At 37.8% G+C, this 15,137-nt stretch overlaps 2 pseudogenes across 2 annotated transcripts; one reads left to right on the forward strand and one right to left on the reverse strand.

Moving 5' to 3' along the window:
• Positions 1 to 10,465: 10,465 nt before the first annotated feature.
• On the reverse strand, positions 10,466 to 10,802 carry LOC311622296 (large ribosomal subunit protein eL30-like; annotated as a pseudogene). The gene has a single exon. The product of its transcript is annotated as a large ribosomal subunit protein eL30-like (transcript).
• A 1,441-nt stretch (positions 10,803 to 12,243) lies between these two features.
• On the forward strand, positions 12,244 to 12,611 carry LOC311622306 (large ribosomal subunit protein eL42-like; annotated as a pseudogene). The gene has a single exon. The product of its transcript is annotated as a large ribosomal subunit protein eL42-like (transcript).
• Positions 12,612 to 15,137: the final 2,526 nt, after the last annotated feature.

The raw sequence follows: 15,137 nt of genomic DNA on the forward strand, positions 1-15,137 counted from the left end.
GAGTTAGAAACGTCGATGAGAGAAAAACATCGACCAGCTGCCCCCTGCACACCTCCCACTGGTACATGCCCTTGACCGGTACATGCCCTTGACCAGTACATGCCCTTGACCAGAATCGAACCGTTCAGTCCACAGGCCAATGCTCTATCCACTGAGCCAAACCGGTTTCGGCAGTCTCCAGGTTTTTAACACTGCAAACACTAAGCACCTACTCTGTGCTGCTTAGAGCTATAGGGAGTGCAGGGTAAAGAAAACACGGCTTCTGCCCTCAAGAAGTTCGTAACTTGACCATCACCTTGCTTTCCAGAATTTTGTACCAACTAAAACCCACTCTCGATATGTCTTGCAATTGGGCCCACTTATTTGTTTTATTTTTGTCTTGGTCTCTTGCTGTTTCTACCACAAGTTTCTCTGGATATTTGATGAGTGGTAGGCTCTATATTTTGCTTCAAGTCTCTCAGATCTGATTTCCCAGGAGAAGAAAAGACAGATTAACAATGTTACCTGTTGGGATCTTTTCACTGACTCACAACTCGGGATTTCTGAATTCACAAGAGCACGCTGAAAGAAAAAAACATCTATTTCTCTAAGCTGTTAATTCCTCCTTTAAGTATAAACCATTTTTTTAAACCTAATTTCATAATGAGTTCTCTTTCAACATAATGAAAGATTAAATCCATTTTTACTAGCCTTTAATTTAGCAGCTACTTCCGCACATCTGGCTACTGGGGCTCTGTGACACCGCACAGCATCACACTAACAGGTTTCAGTGCATCTGTTACTATTTGGCTGTCACTCAAAGAGGAAACGGAAAAGCTGAAGTTACCTGGCTTCTGGTCTACCACAGGTCTCCAGAATATCCTTTTTTTAAAAAAATCATTACATGAAGCTAATAGAATGCTCTGTGACGGGGACCTTAAAATATCTAGTGCCTGCATGCATAAGAAGAGGAAGAAATAAAAAAAAAAATAGAACTTATGAAGGTCATTTATAGAAAAAAAAAAAAAAAAAAAAAAAGGAAGAAGGGATGACGCCAAGATACATTGCATTTTTTTTCCTGTTCTTTTCCTCCCAGTGAGAGAACTCCATTGTAGAACATCCTTCCCAGCCTGCATGAGCCTCTCTCTCTTCAAGCTCAAGCCCAGAACAGGGAAAGGATAGCAAGTGAAGGTGAGCAGAAAATGTCATCCTAAACATGCCACCGGTATATTGATTAATTTGAATTAAAGCCTCTTGAGAAACAGCTAGTGCAGGAAGAACACTCTGACCCTTCTCTATCCCTCGGAAATAGGAGAGTAGAGGCATCCTCAGCATCCGAGACAGGGAACTTGGGGTGGAGAAGGCTGTATAAATAAACTTGTTACTTCCCCAATAGTTTTCTACCCCAAGCCCAAAAGTCTTTGTCTTGCCAGGTCTTCAAAAATTGATTGCTAATTTGCCTAAAAAGTATAAAAGCTTCCTGCTTTGGTCACTTTTAAAAAATATATATTTTATTGATTTTTTACAGAGAAGAAGGGAGAGGGAGGAAGAGTTAGAAACGTCGATGAGAGAGAAACATCGACCAGCTGCCTCCTGCACACCCCCCACTGGTGACGTGCCCACAACCAATGTACATGCCCTTGACCGGAATCGAACTCGGGACCTTTCAGTCCTCAGACCGACACTCTACCACTGAGCCAAACCGGTTTCGGCTGGTCACTTCTTTAAGTCTCATAGTTTTATGGGCTCTTGTATGTTCAAAATTAAATTTGTTTTTCTCCTGTTAATTGAACTTATGTTAATTTATTTATTAGATCAGCTATGATTATTCTGCAAATAAAACACCCCACAGTTTACTGGCTTATGACATTAATTCTCAGACTCACAGGTTTCTGGGGTAGCTGCCCCACCTTGGACTTCATTGAGCAATTCTACTTCACCTTCCAACCCTAGTAGGCTCTAGTCTAGTTTGTTCTCATTATCGCTTTCAAAGAATGCTCTGGACCCTTATCTTTGTCTATGCCATCTCCCAACTCCTTGCCTATGTGGAAAAGGGTAAAGGTAAATATCAATTAGCCAAATCAACCTAACACCCACAAAAATTTCCAGAATCCTGTTTCTGGTTGAATTGAATGTTCTAGAAATAGCTAAAATCAAACCATAAGGAACTGTGGTTTGAACTGCCCTCTACAAAGTTCACATGCCACAATTACCATTTTTGTGTAATATAATAAAATTAATGATGAGTATTCCAGTAAAACCTTACTTCATAAGCCTAATATTTAAGAAGTTGAGCAAATTCTAGAATGGCAAGATCACAACCTTTGTACTTTCTCATAAATGGTGATAAAAATAAATTAAAAAAAATTTAAAACACAGTATTTACTAAATAAATTAAGTAAATTTTTCTTACAGAGCTCGGAAACTCTTGATTTGTTTAGTTTGGTTTGGTTTCTTTCTTACTATCAAATCTTCCTCTCTTTATTTTCCCAGCCACCTTTACACCCAATCAAAAACCTTAAACTTTAGGAATTGCCACTTGGCAAGAGCTATATTTATCTGTTTCAGTGCTGAAGCACAATGCCAAATATTTCAACTTAACGTGGACTTTAATCAAACCAGTCAAGTCACAGATTAAGCCTTCCAAATTCACAGCTTGCTCATGAACTAGACAAGTATGGGATGGGGGCGGAAACTGGAACACTGAGGGTACTGCATGCTCCTCCCTGTCCCTCTGTCACCTCTTACCAAGAAAATTTTCTTAAGCTCCCAGCTAAATGATCAGTTTTTTTTAAAACTTCCTTCCTTTACAGCATTTTTAGTAATTATTAGTGTTTCTCAATCTTTTTTATAGTAGTCACCTAGTTTTTTTTAATCTTTTATGATTTTATTATAAAAATCAGTGTTTCCCTCAAGATATAAAAATCATAATACTGAATTATTTTCACACACACACACACATAATGAGAACAAACCATTGATCAGCTGCCCCTTGCATGCTCCACACTGGGGACTGAGCTCCCATCCTGGGCATGTGCCCTGACATTCCATGACCTCCTGATTCATAGGTTGACACTCAACCACTGAGCCATGCCAGCTGGGTCTGTATTCTTTTCCTCTCATATACACCTAGAGATTGTCATCTGTCCCTGAGTGAGGGGTGATGGAGACAGTTTGGCTCTTTACCCTCCCACATGGCCCTCTTTGAGAATCATTGGTCCTACTGTACTGCTCTTTGGAGTTTGTTAGCAAATCTGCTAAAATAAAAAAAATTCTAAAGAGAAAGTCATTATTGTTGTAAGTATTCCAAATTGCATTACTCTAAGAGTTAGGGCTACAAATCGTGAATTTATTGGTGCCTGGAGAAAATGTCCAGGTTCCTATGAGGGTCTACAGTTGGTATTAGAATGCTGCAGTACCACTTTAGGTTCTGCAAGTAATCAAAACGAGCAGCCCATGGTGATCCATGTACTGCGAATTGTGCTGAACAGAATTTTGAAGCTGTTTCACTAGTTTTCTATTTTCAATTCCTTTTCCAAAATATGTGGACCTGCATTTCAGTTTGTATACTATATTTGCTTATGCACATCACTTAAAAAAATAGATACAGAAATTTGAGATTGACGAATGGATAAGGTTGGATAACATTGGAACTTTATGGTAAGGTTATCTTCTGTTAGCACTTTTCTGACTTTGGGAACCTTTTTTGTTTTTCTAATTTTTAAAAGGGTTTATTTAAGCCAATCTGGTGACATATGCCAGGGAAGAAGACAGAAAATGCCCCTGACCTTGGGAAATTTGGTGTTTCTAAAGCTAAGGGTTTTTGTGTGTTTTTTTTTTAAACTTTCTTGTCAAGACTCTGAGGTAGAATTCATCTATGAATGTGAATCATCTACCTAATAAAAGAGTAACATGCTAATTGACCATACCGTCGCAATGCCCACCAGCCAATCAGGAGTGAGTATGTAAATTAACCCAACAAAGATGGTGGGTTAATTTGCATATGTGGGCGCTGAGTGGCTGGGGTGGTGTGGAGCACCTGCGTCATCACCATGGTGACAACACAGCCATTCGGCACCACCCCAGCTGCTCCAGGACTCTGAGCAGTGTGGGAAGGCAGAAAGGTGGCTCCAGCCAGAGGAAAGGTAGTGCCAGCAGCCAGGGGAAGGAAGGTCCAGTCTTGCATGAATTTCATGCATCAGGCCTGTAGTTGAAAATATTAGCAGTTCAAGAGTGGTTAGGGAATTTTGCTGAACTGGGCTTATTTTTCTGTTGTTTTCATCCATGGTGGGTAAATCCAGTGCTATCACACTTCTTGAGAGGCCAAGGCTGAGAATGCGAAGCGGAGAAACAGGCCCCAAATTGAGGGAAATTCAGGGGCACGCTGATGGGACCCTCGCTGAAAGCTCTAAGGTGAGAGACACTACTTAGACTTTTAATACAACAAACACTTTTTTGCAAGACCCTTTGAAACAATACGGGAATTAAGAAGGAAATAAACTCACAAGAATGATTACAGCATTTCCAAGTGAGATTGCTTTCTTTTCCCCCTTCTGTTTACTTTGTCCTGATTCCAGCCAAAAGAATTCAGTTTAAGGAATTACATTCTTGGAGATGTTGGAAAAAGATTCCCGGATTTTGGAAGAGGACTTGAAATATGCAGGGAAGATAGTATATCATTCTGTCTTAAATATAGAATAAAACTGAAGAGTGGTTTTCTTAGAAAACATTTGTCTGATTTATCTGATCAAGAAGCCAAAGCTTTATGTAATGTGATAAATTTATGTGACATTTTATAAAAATGGATACTCAAAAGGCAGAATTGATCAACAAAGTTGACAGAAATAAAGAAACAAAAAGTGACAATACTAGAAGTGAAATTGAATGTGGTTAGATTTGAAAATTGTGATAGCAAAGCAAAGATGAGATTAGACTTAGGCCTACATGAAGCTACAGGACAAACCATATTTTAAAAGCCTAACGAATATAAAAAACAAGGTAAAATAGCTTCAATAGCTTTTAGTTTTTGCAGAAAGCCATTTAAGATTGAAAATAGAGTATATACTTCTACTTGAGGACTGTAATCAACAAACACCATTCAGTCTCACTAGCATTCAGGCCAAAGTATCGAAGTGCTGCATTGAAAGAAATGGTAATTACAAGGAGACAAAAAGAATATTTTTCTGCCAGTAAAGGCTGGTTGCATCATTTCAGATTCTGCATGAATTCATTAACCTTAAACTATCTGGTGAAACTGCAAGCTCAGGTGAGGATACTACTGTAAAAGCATCCAGATTCCAGGAATTACAGGCAGTCCTGGTTTATTAGTGTGCAAAACAAACAAACAAACAAAAAACAACCCGGCAGGATATGGAGTAAATGAAGTTATAGAAGATGTGGATGAACATGGGAAGTCGGCACTGCCTCCAACTTCTGGAAATGCAACCAGGAGAACTTAGTGAAGCCAAGAATGTGAGTTATAAATAAGGAAAGTGGTTGTGTCATAAAAGATGAATGCATCTCAGAGGAGGTGATACAGATGAAAAACTTCATATCAAAGGAACTATCAGATTTTTCCTCTATTAAAAGCCCAAAAGGTAAAATTTCAGAAGCTGATCCAAATTTAGAAAGGAGTATATCATTTTGCCAATAAAAACTATAATTTTTTTTAGCCAAAACTGTTTTGGCTCAGTGGATAGAGCGTCAGCCTGCAGACTGAAAGGTCCCAGGTTCGATTTTGATCAGGGACACGTACCTTGGTTATGGGCGCATCCCCAGTAGGGGGTGTGCAAGAGGAAGCTGATCTATGATTCTCTCTTATCAATGTTTCTAACTATCTCTCTTCCTCTCTGTAAAAAATCAATAAAAATATATTTTTTAAAAACTATAATTTTTTTTAAAAAAAATATTAGTTTACACATGCTTTTCATCTGTGGAACTATATTTTTGCTTTTAGTTATTGATATGTAATAAACATCTTTGTAATATTTATTTCCCTTTTTCTTAAAAATGGTTTATTAATATCTCATTGATCCTACTGCCCCTGTGGATCAGGCAATGCTCTCTCTCTCTCTCTCTCTCTCTCTCTCTCTCTCTCTCCCTCCCTCCCTCCCTCCCTCTCAACTGGACTAACCAAATCTTCTAGAAATAAAGAAGTTTGTCCAAAGTGAACAGTGTAACAGTGATGCAACTGCAAACAGAATTCAAGGCAGTAGGGTCTAAAATTTCTCACTCAAATTGTAATAGAATATTAAGTTGGACTCAGTATAGTATACTAGAGGCCCGATGCACAAAATTTGTGCAAGGGCCTCCATCCTCGCAGCCCCAGCAAGCCCAAATAGCCCGAAGGTCATCAGGAAGGACATCAGGAAGGTTGTTTGGCTGTTTGGTCTAATTAGCATATTAGCTCTTTATTATATAGGATAGTGTTTAAGACAAAATTTTTTTAAGACAAAATTTTCTTCAGTGTATGCCTTTTGGCATCCTTACATGAAAAAACAAACTCCTAAACAACTATATTTGAAAAAGTATAAGAAATATAAAGCATACATTTATTACATCCAATATTAGGGATCTGCCTAATAGTTGCTGGTGTTCAGAAATCTTCAGGTAAGGAAATGGAAGATTAAATCTATTTCTAAATCTATTCCATTCCCTCTGAAACATAATACCCTTTTGAAATATATTTGATAGTTCAATTACTATTGCTTGTTTCTTTGCCAGAAATACTTTTCTGGCAATGGTGTGCAATATTTGGCTTTGCTGTGATACTATTTTTTGGCCTCTGACTGCAAATGTTTAAGTTTCCATTAAGCAAGTCAGTGGTGCTTTACAATGATGCTTTTCCTGGCCTTGGAATATATCAAATCCAAGAGATTTAAGTTTCTGAATAATGAATGTAACTTTTAAGTATAAATATAATATTTTGGTGGTGGAATGTCTTAAAGAGATGCCTGAATGCTATGTGAACTTTTTGAGGCCATATTATTGGGCATGGAGTTATCCAATTCTATGAACCACGTTGTTTCTAGTGTGCTGAATACCTCCTAATATTTCCTCTTTTTTTTTTTTTTTTTTTACATTTTTCTTTATGATTGAGGGTGTTTTGACAGGTTGTCAGACTGCTAATACATGTATTGCCATGCTAAATGGAGCTGTATTTAGGGTCAATATTTTAAAACAAGATTACACTCTTTAAAACAACATATACCCATAATGAATAAAATTCTCATGTGATGGAAAGTACAAAAAAAGAAAAAAAAAAAGAAAATATACCTATTTCTCTTGGATAAATCCCTATATGTGGGGTTTGGGGTCATTTTATGCATATTGCCAAGCTGTGCTCTAGAAATATTGTACTAATTCTACTCTTAGGTAGATACCCAAAAAATTTAAAACAGGAACCCCAAAATATAATTGTATGCAAATGTTCATAATAGTATTACTGACAATAGACAAAAGGAAGAAACCACCCAAATCTCCATGTAAATAAATAAACAAAATGTGGTATATACATACAATTGGATATTCATCTGAAACAAGGGGTGAATTTTTGATATATGCTACAGCATGAATGAAACTTGAAAATTCTATGCTGAGTGAAATAAGCAGACACAAAAGCATAGCTGTTTTATAGTTTAACTTTTATAAGGATCCTAGAATAAGCAAAATCAGTGACAGTAAATTTGAGGTTATCAGGAAATGGGGGCAGATGGGCATAAGGGGTTATTGTTTGGAATGATGAAAAGTCTGAAAATGAATTGTGGAACATTGTAAATGTACTTAATACCACTGAATTGTACACTTAAAATTGTTAAAATGGTTATATATATAATGGTTATATATATGGTTTTATATATATATAATCATAATTTAAAAAATTAGGAGTACAGAGGAAAGGGAGAGATTTATAAAAGAATTATGTGACTTGCAGGAACTTTCTGCGCTTCCCATGCTGGTTCCATCCTCTGGCTATCACAGTGTGAGAGCTGAAACAAGGATGAAAGGTGCCTTCTTTTTTAACTCAGCTGGGAACGAGAACATCAGGTGACTCGAAATTTTTGAGGCACTGCGCATGACTGCAAATGGCTAGCAGGCACCACCAATGGTGACTTTGGGGGTTACAAATTTTAGTCAATAGGCAAATTGATAAATTCAAAATCTGAGAATAATGAGGATAGGTGTGCATAAAAAACTGTATTTTAAGCTTGGCAGGTTTGGAAAGTTTTCTCCCGAAGATATGGGTACAGATTTTGGGTAAAGCACTCAGTCTCATTCTGGCTTTACTTGCACAGACTTTTTCAGCACGTGTGGAAAACATATCAGAACATTTTTACACTCTTTCATGCACATAAGAATCACCCGGAGAGCTTGTTAAAGTGCAGATCCTGGGCCTCCCCCAGGATTGAGCCTAAGAATCTTCATTTTTAAAAGCAGGCTCAATGATTTCATTTTGAAAAGAAAATACATAGAAATTCTAGTCTGGGTGATGCACTGCAGCCACAGACCACCAGTAACATGTCTCTAAGTCAGACAAACGTGGGTTTTGGCTCGACTCACTGCAGCTATGAAGACCACACGCCATGTAGAAACTATGGGACATCTCATTAAAAAGGAAGGGCCATAGCTGGTTTGGCTCAATGGATAAAGTGTTAGCCTGCGGACTGAAAGGTCCCAGGTTCGATTCTGATCAAGGGCATGTACCTTGGTTGCGGGCACCTAGTAAGGGGTGTGCAAGAGGCAGCTGATCGGTTCTCTTTCATTGATGTTTCTAACTTTCTATCTCTCTCCTTTCCTCTCTGTGAAAAATCAATAAAATATATTTTAAAAATAAAAAATAAAATAAATAAAAAAGAAGGGCCATAGCTGGTTTGGCTCAGTGGATAGAGGGTCAGTCGGCCTGCGGATTAAAGTGTCCTGGTTCAATTCCCCGTCAAGGCACACGCCCCAGTTTTGGGCTCCATCCCCAGTAGGGGGCATGCAGAAGGCAGCTGATCAATGATTCTCTCTCATCATTGATGTTTCTATCTCTTCGTCTACATTCCTCTCCGAAATAAATGAAAATATATTTTTAAAAAAGAGTTAGAAGGAACTTCCTATAGGGATTTAGTTTGTGTTAGACATTTTTAGGGAGGGTTCTAAAAAACAGGTATTTGCCATGGATCGGGTGCTGTTGGGAAGTAAGAGCAATTCTACGATGAGGAATCTTAACTATTTTTATCTAGAAGACTGAAGGAATGAAGTGGGGCTAAGGCTGCAATTGGTAAAGAACCAGAAGTTACTCTGCTATGAAATCATTTGATTATTTTTACGATTTCACAGTGACCTTGTTTTTTGTTGAGCTCAGATGCAGTTGCAAAGTGGTCTTGTTTTTGTTTCACTTAACCATGAGCACAAGGTGACCTTATGAAATATTGGTGCTCTAAGAGGTTGTTTACTAATATACTTGACAGGAGAACATTGTGGCCTATCTATAAGTACCATCAACTCTAAGCCCAGTTGGCAGTAGTAGGCCAGCTATGAAGGTTTGCTTTTATCTTTCCCACTCTTAGAACATCAGATGTCTGATCTGTTTGCCATGGTCCTGTCACACCCACACCCACCCACCCACCACCCACACCCGATTCCCATTTTTGCCAATGTTTTACCAAATTCAAGTTCAGCACTGCAGACAGTGGGAGGAAAGGCCCTTGCTCACCATTTTGTTCACAAGCAGCTTGTGTAATATATGCATAAAATGTCCCCATACTCAGGTAGATACCAGCTCTTATATTTCCTACTAATACTTCACTGCAATAGAGAAAATGCTTCCCTAAAACCCACAATAAACATAAGGTGATACTTTAAGTTCCTATCTCAAGGGAAGGAATTTTGTCTTTTATGTAGTTCTTGGCATATCATAAATGTTAAATAGATATGAAATGGGGCATGATGGTGATTTGGGGGAGAGAAGAAAAAAAAAGGAAGCAGTGGTATTAAAGGAGTCAGAGGTGTTTAATCTAATTTTGGATCCTCATTAAGAAAACCAAAACATATAGTTTAGACTTTTTAGTCTAAACTTATAGTTTAGAGGGAGAGATAGATGGAAACAATGATGAGAGAGAATCATCATTGGCTACCTCATGCACGCCCCCTGCTGGGGATTGGGCCTGCAACCCGGGCATGTGCCCTGACGGGATAATCACTTTTTTAAATAATATCTGGGGTGGACACCTGAAACTAACATACTATTGTATGTCAACTGTAAATGAAAAAAAAATCATTTTTAAAAAGCAATAAAATATTTGTCATCATATATCTGAGCAACATTCCCCATTATCCTATTAAAAATGTTTACTACAATCTTTTGAATTATTTCCATAAATCAAGTCTATGATAGTTTATAAAAACAAACTGAGGGTTTTAGTGCCTGAAGAAGAAAATCTACTTTTTTATTTTTTAAAGCCAAGCTCTGGCCAGTTTTATTAAAGAACAAATTTTGCATGAATTACTTTTCACCAGTCTATTCTTGCATGCTTCTAATGAAATCAGAATCATCTGGATCAATGATAATCAGCATGCATACTCTGTAGTGTTTCCCACATGCTGTGCCCAATTCAATCTCTTTACCACTGTAGTGATGGGCACCGGTCTTGGCCAACCTGGCCTAGTATTCTGTTTCAGATTTCCTCAAGACTGGACACTGTTGGTGAGGATGACCAGGTTCACTTTGTCTGATCATCTTCAGAGTCTGCTTGTACCCTAGCACATACTTTCCACTTTTCATAACAAGTTGGAGCCTTGTCAATTCCAATGACTTTTTTTGTCTTTTTTGCTGACACCATCTCCCTGCTTTAAGTGGGGGACAGCCCCCAACCAAGAGCAGCCACCAAGATGGCTGGGGAGGAAGACAGGAAGGAGTTCCCACAATAAGAAGATCTACTTTTACCAAAAAAGAAAAAGTAAAGAATTGGGATGAAACTAGCCCAGGGGGAAAAGAGAAATCACATTACCTTGGCAAAAGAACAGCTCTGGATCATCTATTTATAGCGGTTGTTCAAATTCTAGGTGATCATAGTTCTTCTCTGAAACAGTACTCTCTTTTAAAAGGAGGGGGGAAAAATTCCAAATGTAGAATAACACATTACTTCTTCACTGTTCTTACCACTTCATTTCTGTATATGTTGTCTAGAAATAAAACATATCTAGAAAAAATAATATAAACATTAGAGAATCTTCTAATTTTTTTGAGGCTAGATTTATTTTAATCTTGATAGTCACATTGAAGCACATGATTACAAATGATCCAAGTAAAATATGTGTTTTAAGATAATTACTGATCTGTTGACATTATATACCAGTTTAATAAAAACAGTTTTATTTCCTTATTATTTTTAAGTATATTTTTTATTGATTTCAGAGAGGAAGGGAGAGGAGAGAGAGATAGAAACATCAATAATGAGAGAGAATCATTGATTTGCTGCATCTTGCACACCCCATACTGAAGATTGAACCTACAACCCAGGCATGTGTCCTGACCAGGAATCAAACCATGACCTCTTGGTTCATAGGTCAAAGCTCAACCACTAAACCATACCAGCCAGGCCAGTAAAACAGTTTTATACAAGGAAACCTATATGAACTAGACCAATAGTGGGCAACTATCAAGTGTATTTTACTTTTGTATCGCTGTAAGTGGAAGATTGGAAATATATCGCGTTTACCTTTACTCCCATTTTAGAGATAGATGTACAGGAAAAGTAAGAAATTTAGTCACCAAAATTACATTTTTAAATATATTTTTATTGATTTCAGAGAGGAAGAGAGATGGGGAGAATGATATAGACACATCAGTGATCACAGATCAACTGCCTCCCGCATGCCCCCTCTCCTTTACTGGGGACCAAGCACATAGCTGAGGCTTGTGACCTCCTGGTTCATAGGTCACACCAGCTGGGCCAAAATTACAGTGAATTAAAGAGAAATTGAAATGAAAGAGAAACAAGTTTGAAGAGAGTCTGAAAGTGACTATGCATAGAATACCCCTGGTCTGGGGTACACAGAAGTAGGGTTTGTGGATCCACTGGAAAACATGGTTCTATCTGGCTTCTGCCCAGTTTCCCAACAATACTTGGGCCTGGTCCCTGTCCCTCTGAGCCTTCAAGGAACTAAGCCTCTTTCATACAACCAAGTAGAGTTCAGGCACTCTGTTGTTAAAATATGCACGAGCAAGTTATTTTTCTGGCTTTAAAGCCACGTGGGTTGTTTATGTTGTAATTAAAAACGACAAGCTTTCCCTGCCAATAACGCTCTCATAAACATGGTAAACGTTCCTAAAACCCACCGAACTTTCTGTAAGAAGTGTGGCAAGCATCAACCCCACAAAGTAACACAGGACAAGAAGGGCAGGGATCCTCTGTATGCGCAAGGAAAGCAGCATTATGGCAGGAAGCAGAGTGGCCATGGTGGGCAGACTAAGCCAATCTCCCTCCCCCCCCCCCTCAAAAAAAGACTAAACTACAAAGAAGATTGTGCTGAGTCTTGAATGCATTGAGCCCAACTGCAGACCCAAGAGAAAGCTGGCTATTAAGAGGTGCAAGCATTTTGAACTGGGAGGAGATAAGAAGAGAAAGGGTCAAGTGATCCAGTTCTAAGCTTATTTTGTTTTATTATATGACAATAAAATCTTGATATGTTCACTTCAAAAAAATGGCAAAATCTCTGTTGGGTTTACTTGGTGAACAATAATCAAGAATAATACAAAAGGAAAAATATCTTAATTGGGAGAAGAAGAATGAAAAGCCGCTTCAATTTCATGAATGTGTTGTTGGAATTTAAACATAGACGATTTATATATATTCATGAAATTAAGCCAGATTTCCTTCAAGACATACATCTGCAACCTTTTTTGAGAGCAGACATGTTCTGAAATAGTACAATCACGAGAGTGGCATTTAGGTGTGTTCTCTTCCAGGGTTAACACACTGCAATTTTATTATACTCAGTCTGTTCATGTGTTTAATTGCCTTCTGTTATTATTTTTTATGCAAGAAACCCAGCCAGAGTCCAGTGAATTGGAGCAATTATGTTTGGCTTGCATTCCTTCAAGGGAGAACAGATCCTACAAATTGCAATGAAGCCTATCCTTCACTGTGCTTTCAATAATCTGCCTCAGCCTGGCCGGCATGACTCAGTGATTGAGCATTGCCCTGGTCAGGGCACATGCCAGGTTGCGGGCTTGATCCCCAGTAGGGGCTGTGCAGGAGGCAGCCATTCAGTGATTCTCTCTCATCATTGGTGTTTCTATCTCTCATTCCCTCTCCCTTCCTCTCTGAAATCAATAAAGTGAGTTTTAAAATAATAATAATAATAATAATAATAATAATAATAAATAATAATAATAATAATAATAAATAATAATAATAAGCCTCATACCACATGTACAGGCAGAATGGAGGGCTTAGGACATTGTTCACATAAACCAAATCCCCTAAAATAACTTAGAGGGGAAAATGTTTTTTCTAAGTATAATATGGTTACTAATTTACACTGATTGGTTTTAAGTGTGCGTTTTATACACCAGTTGTTCACAAATAATTGTTCAGCACTTAGGTATGTAATATTCATGTGATAATTTGTGGTGACACTCATTATGAAAATGAAAACAATGGTTAGAACTACATGAAGAGACTGAATCAAATTGATCTCAGTCTTAATATTTGTAGGATCATTGTAATGATAATTGAGTAACAGGGCCACTAATTCCATGAGACTATTAAATAGTATGGAAATATCAATATACAGCAGCCAGACTTATAAAACAAACATTTTTGTATTTCTGACTTTATTAAGTTCACATATTCAAGACTAGATTTTCTCTTTTCTATCTTTCTGCAGCTTTGAACTCTGATAGCTACACAGTAATGCTGGCTTTCCTTCTGCCTCTCCATAGCGGTTCTCCATGGGGTTGGCCCAACAGCTACCAGATCAGCTTCCCAGGGGCTCCAGGAAAGCAGTTCTAGGTGGGCTCAGAAAATGCACAGCATCTAATGCGTCAGAGTTCCTTCTCTATAGTGATGCTGGCTTTCCCCTCCCCCACTCACTCTTTTTTCTCAATGTTTAAGTATGTTGATTTCTAAAATATTACTTATAGTAATGTTTATATGTTTTACTGTCAGTTTAACCCCACAATTTAAGTCCTCACTCTATCACCAATTCCTAAATTTATTTATTTGACTTAACTGTTAAACTTTATCTCCTTAAGAAAACAGATCTATTTTGGATTTACATTATATTTAACTTTCCCCCCTTCTTTTTGTAAAAAAAATATATTTTATTGATTTTTCACAGAGAGGAAGGGAGAGGGATAGAGAGTTAGAAACATCGATGAGAGAGAAACATCTATCAGCTGCCTCCTGCATATCCCCTACTGCAGATGTGCCCGCAACCAAGGTACATGCCCTTGACAGGAATCAAACCTGGGATCCTTGAGTCCGGAGGCCGGTGCTCTATCCACTAAGCCAAACCGGTTTCGGCTCCCACCTCCTTATCTTTTATTTAGATTTACTTTCCTGTTCTGTCAGTTTGGGCTAAGAGATTCTCAGCTAGCTAATAAAACATTATTTCTGGATGTGTTTGGAAGAGATTGACATCTGTATTGGTAAGACTGAGTTAAGCAGATCACCCTTACCAATAAGAATAGGCATCATCCAATCCTTTGAGGATCCAAATAAGACAAAAAGGTGGAGGAAGGATGAATGTGGTCTCTGCTTGATCTGGAACATTTATCTTCTGCCCTCAGGCATCAGTGCTCCTGGTTCTTGGGCTTTTGGACTCAGACCAGGACTTACACAATCATCCTCCCACATTCTCAGGCCTTCAGTCTTGGACTGAATTAAACCTCAGGCTTTCCTCATTCTCTGGCTTGCAGATGGCAGATCATTATTGAGGTTCTTGGCCTCAATAAGCATGTAAGCCAGTTCCTAATATATATATATATAATTTATATATAATATATATAAATTTATATATAATTTATATATAATTTATATATAATTTATATAATTTATATATAATTTATATAATTTATATATACTATTGGTCCAGTTTCTCTGGAGAACCCTAATACAGATACCCATAAAACTATAAAAGTGCTGGCTACCTTTGAAAAGGAATTGGGA

The sequence above is a fragment of the Pipistrellus hanaki genome, assembly GCF_964339955.1.
Source record: "Pipistrellus hanaki genome assembly, chromosome: 5".
Taxonomy (NCBI): Eukaryota; Metazoa; Chordata; class Mammalia; order Chiroptera; family Vespertilionidae; genus Pipistrellus; species Pipistrellus hanaki.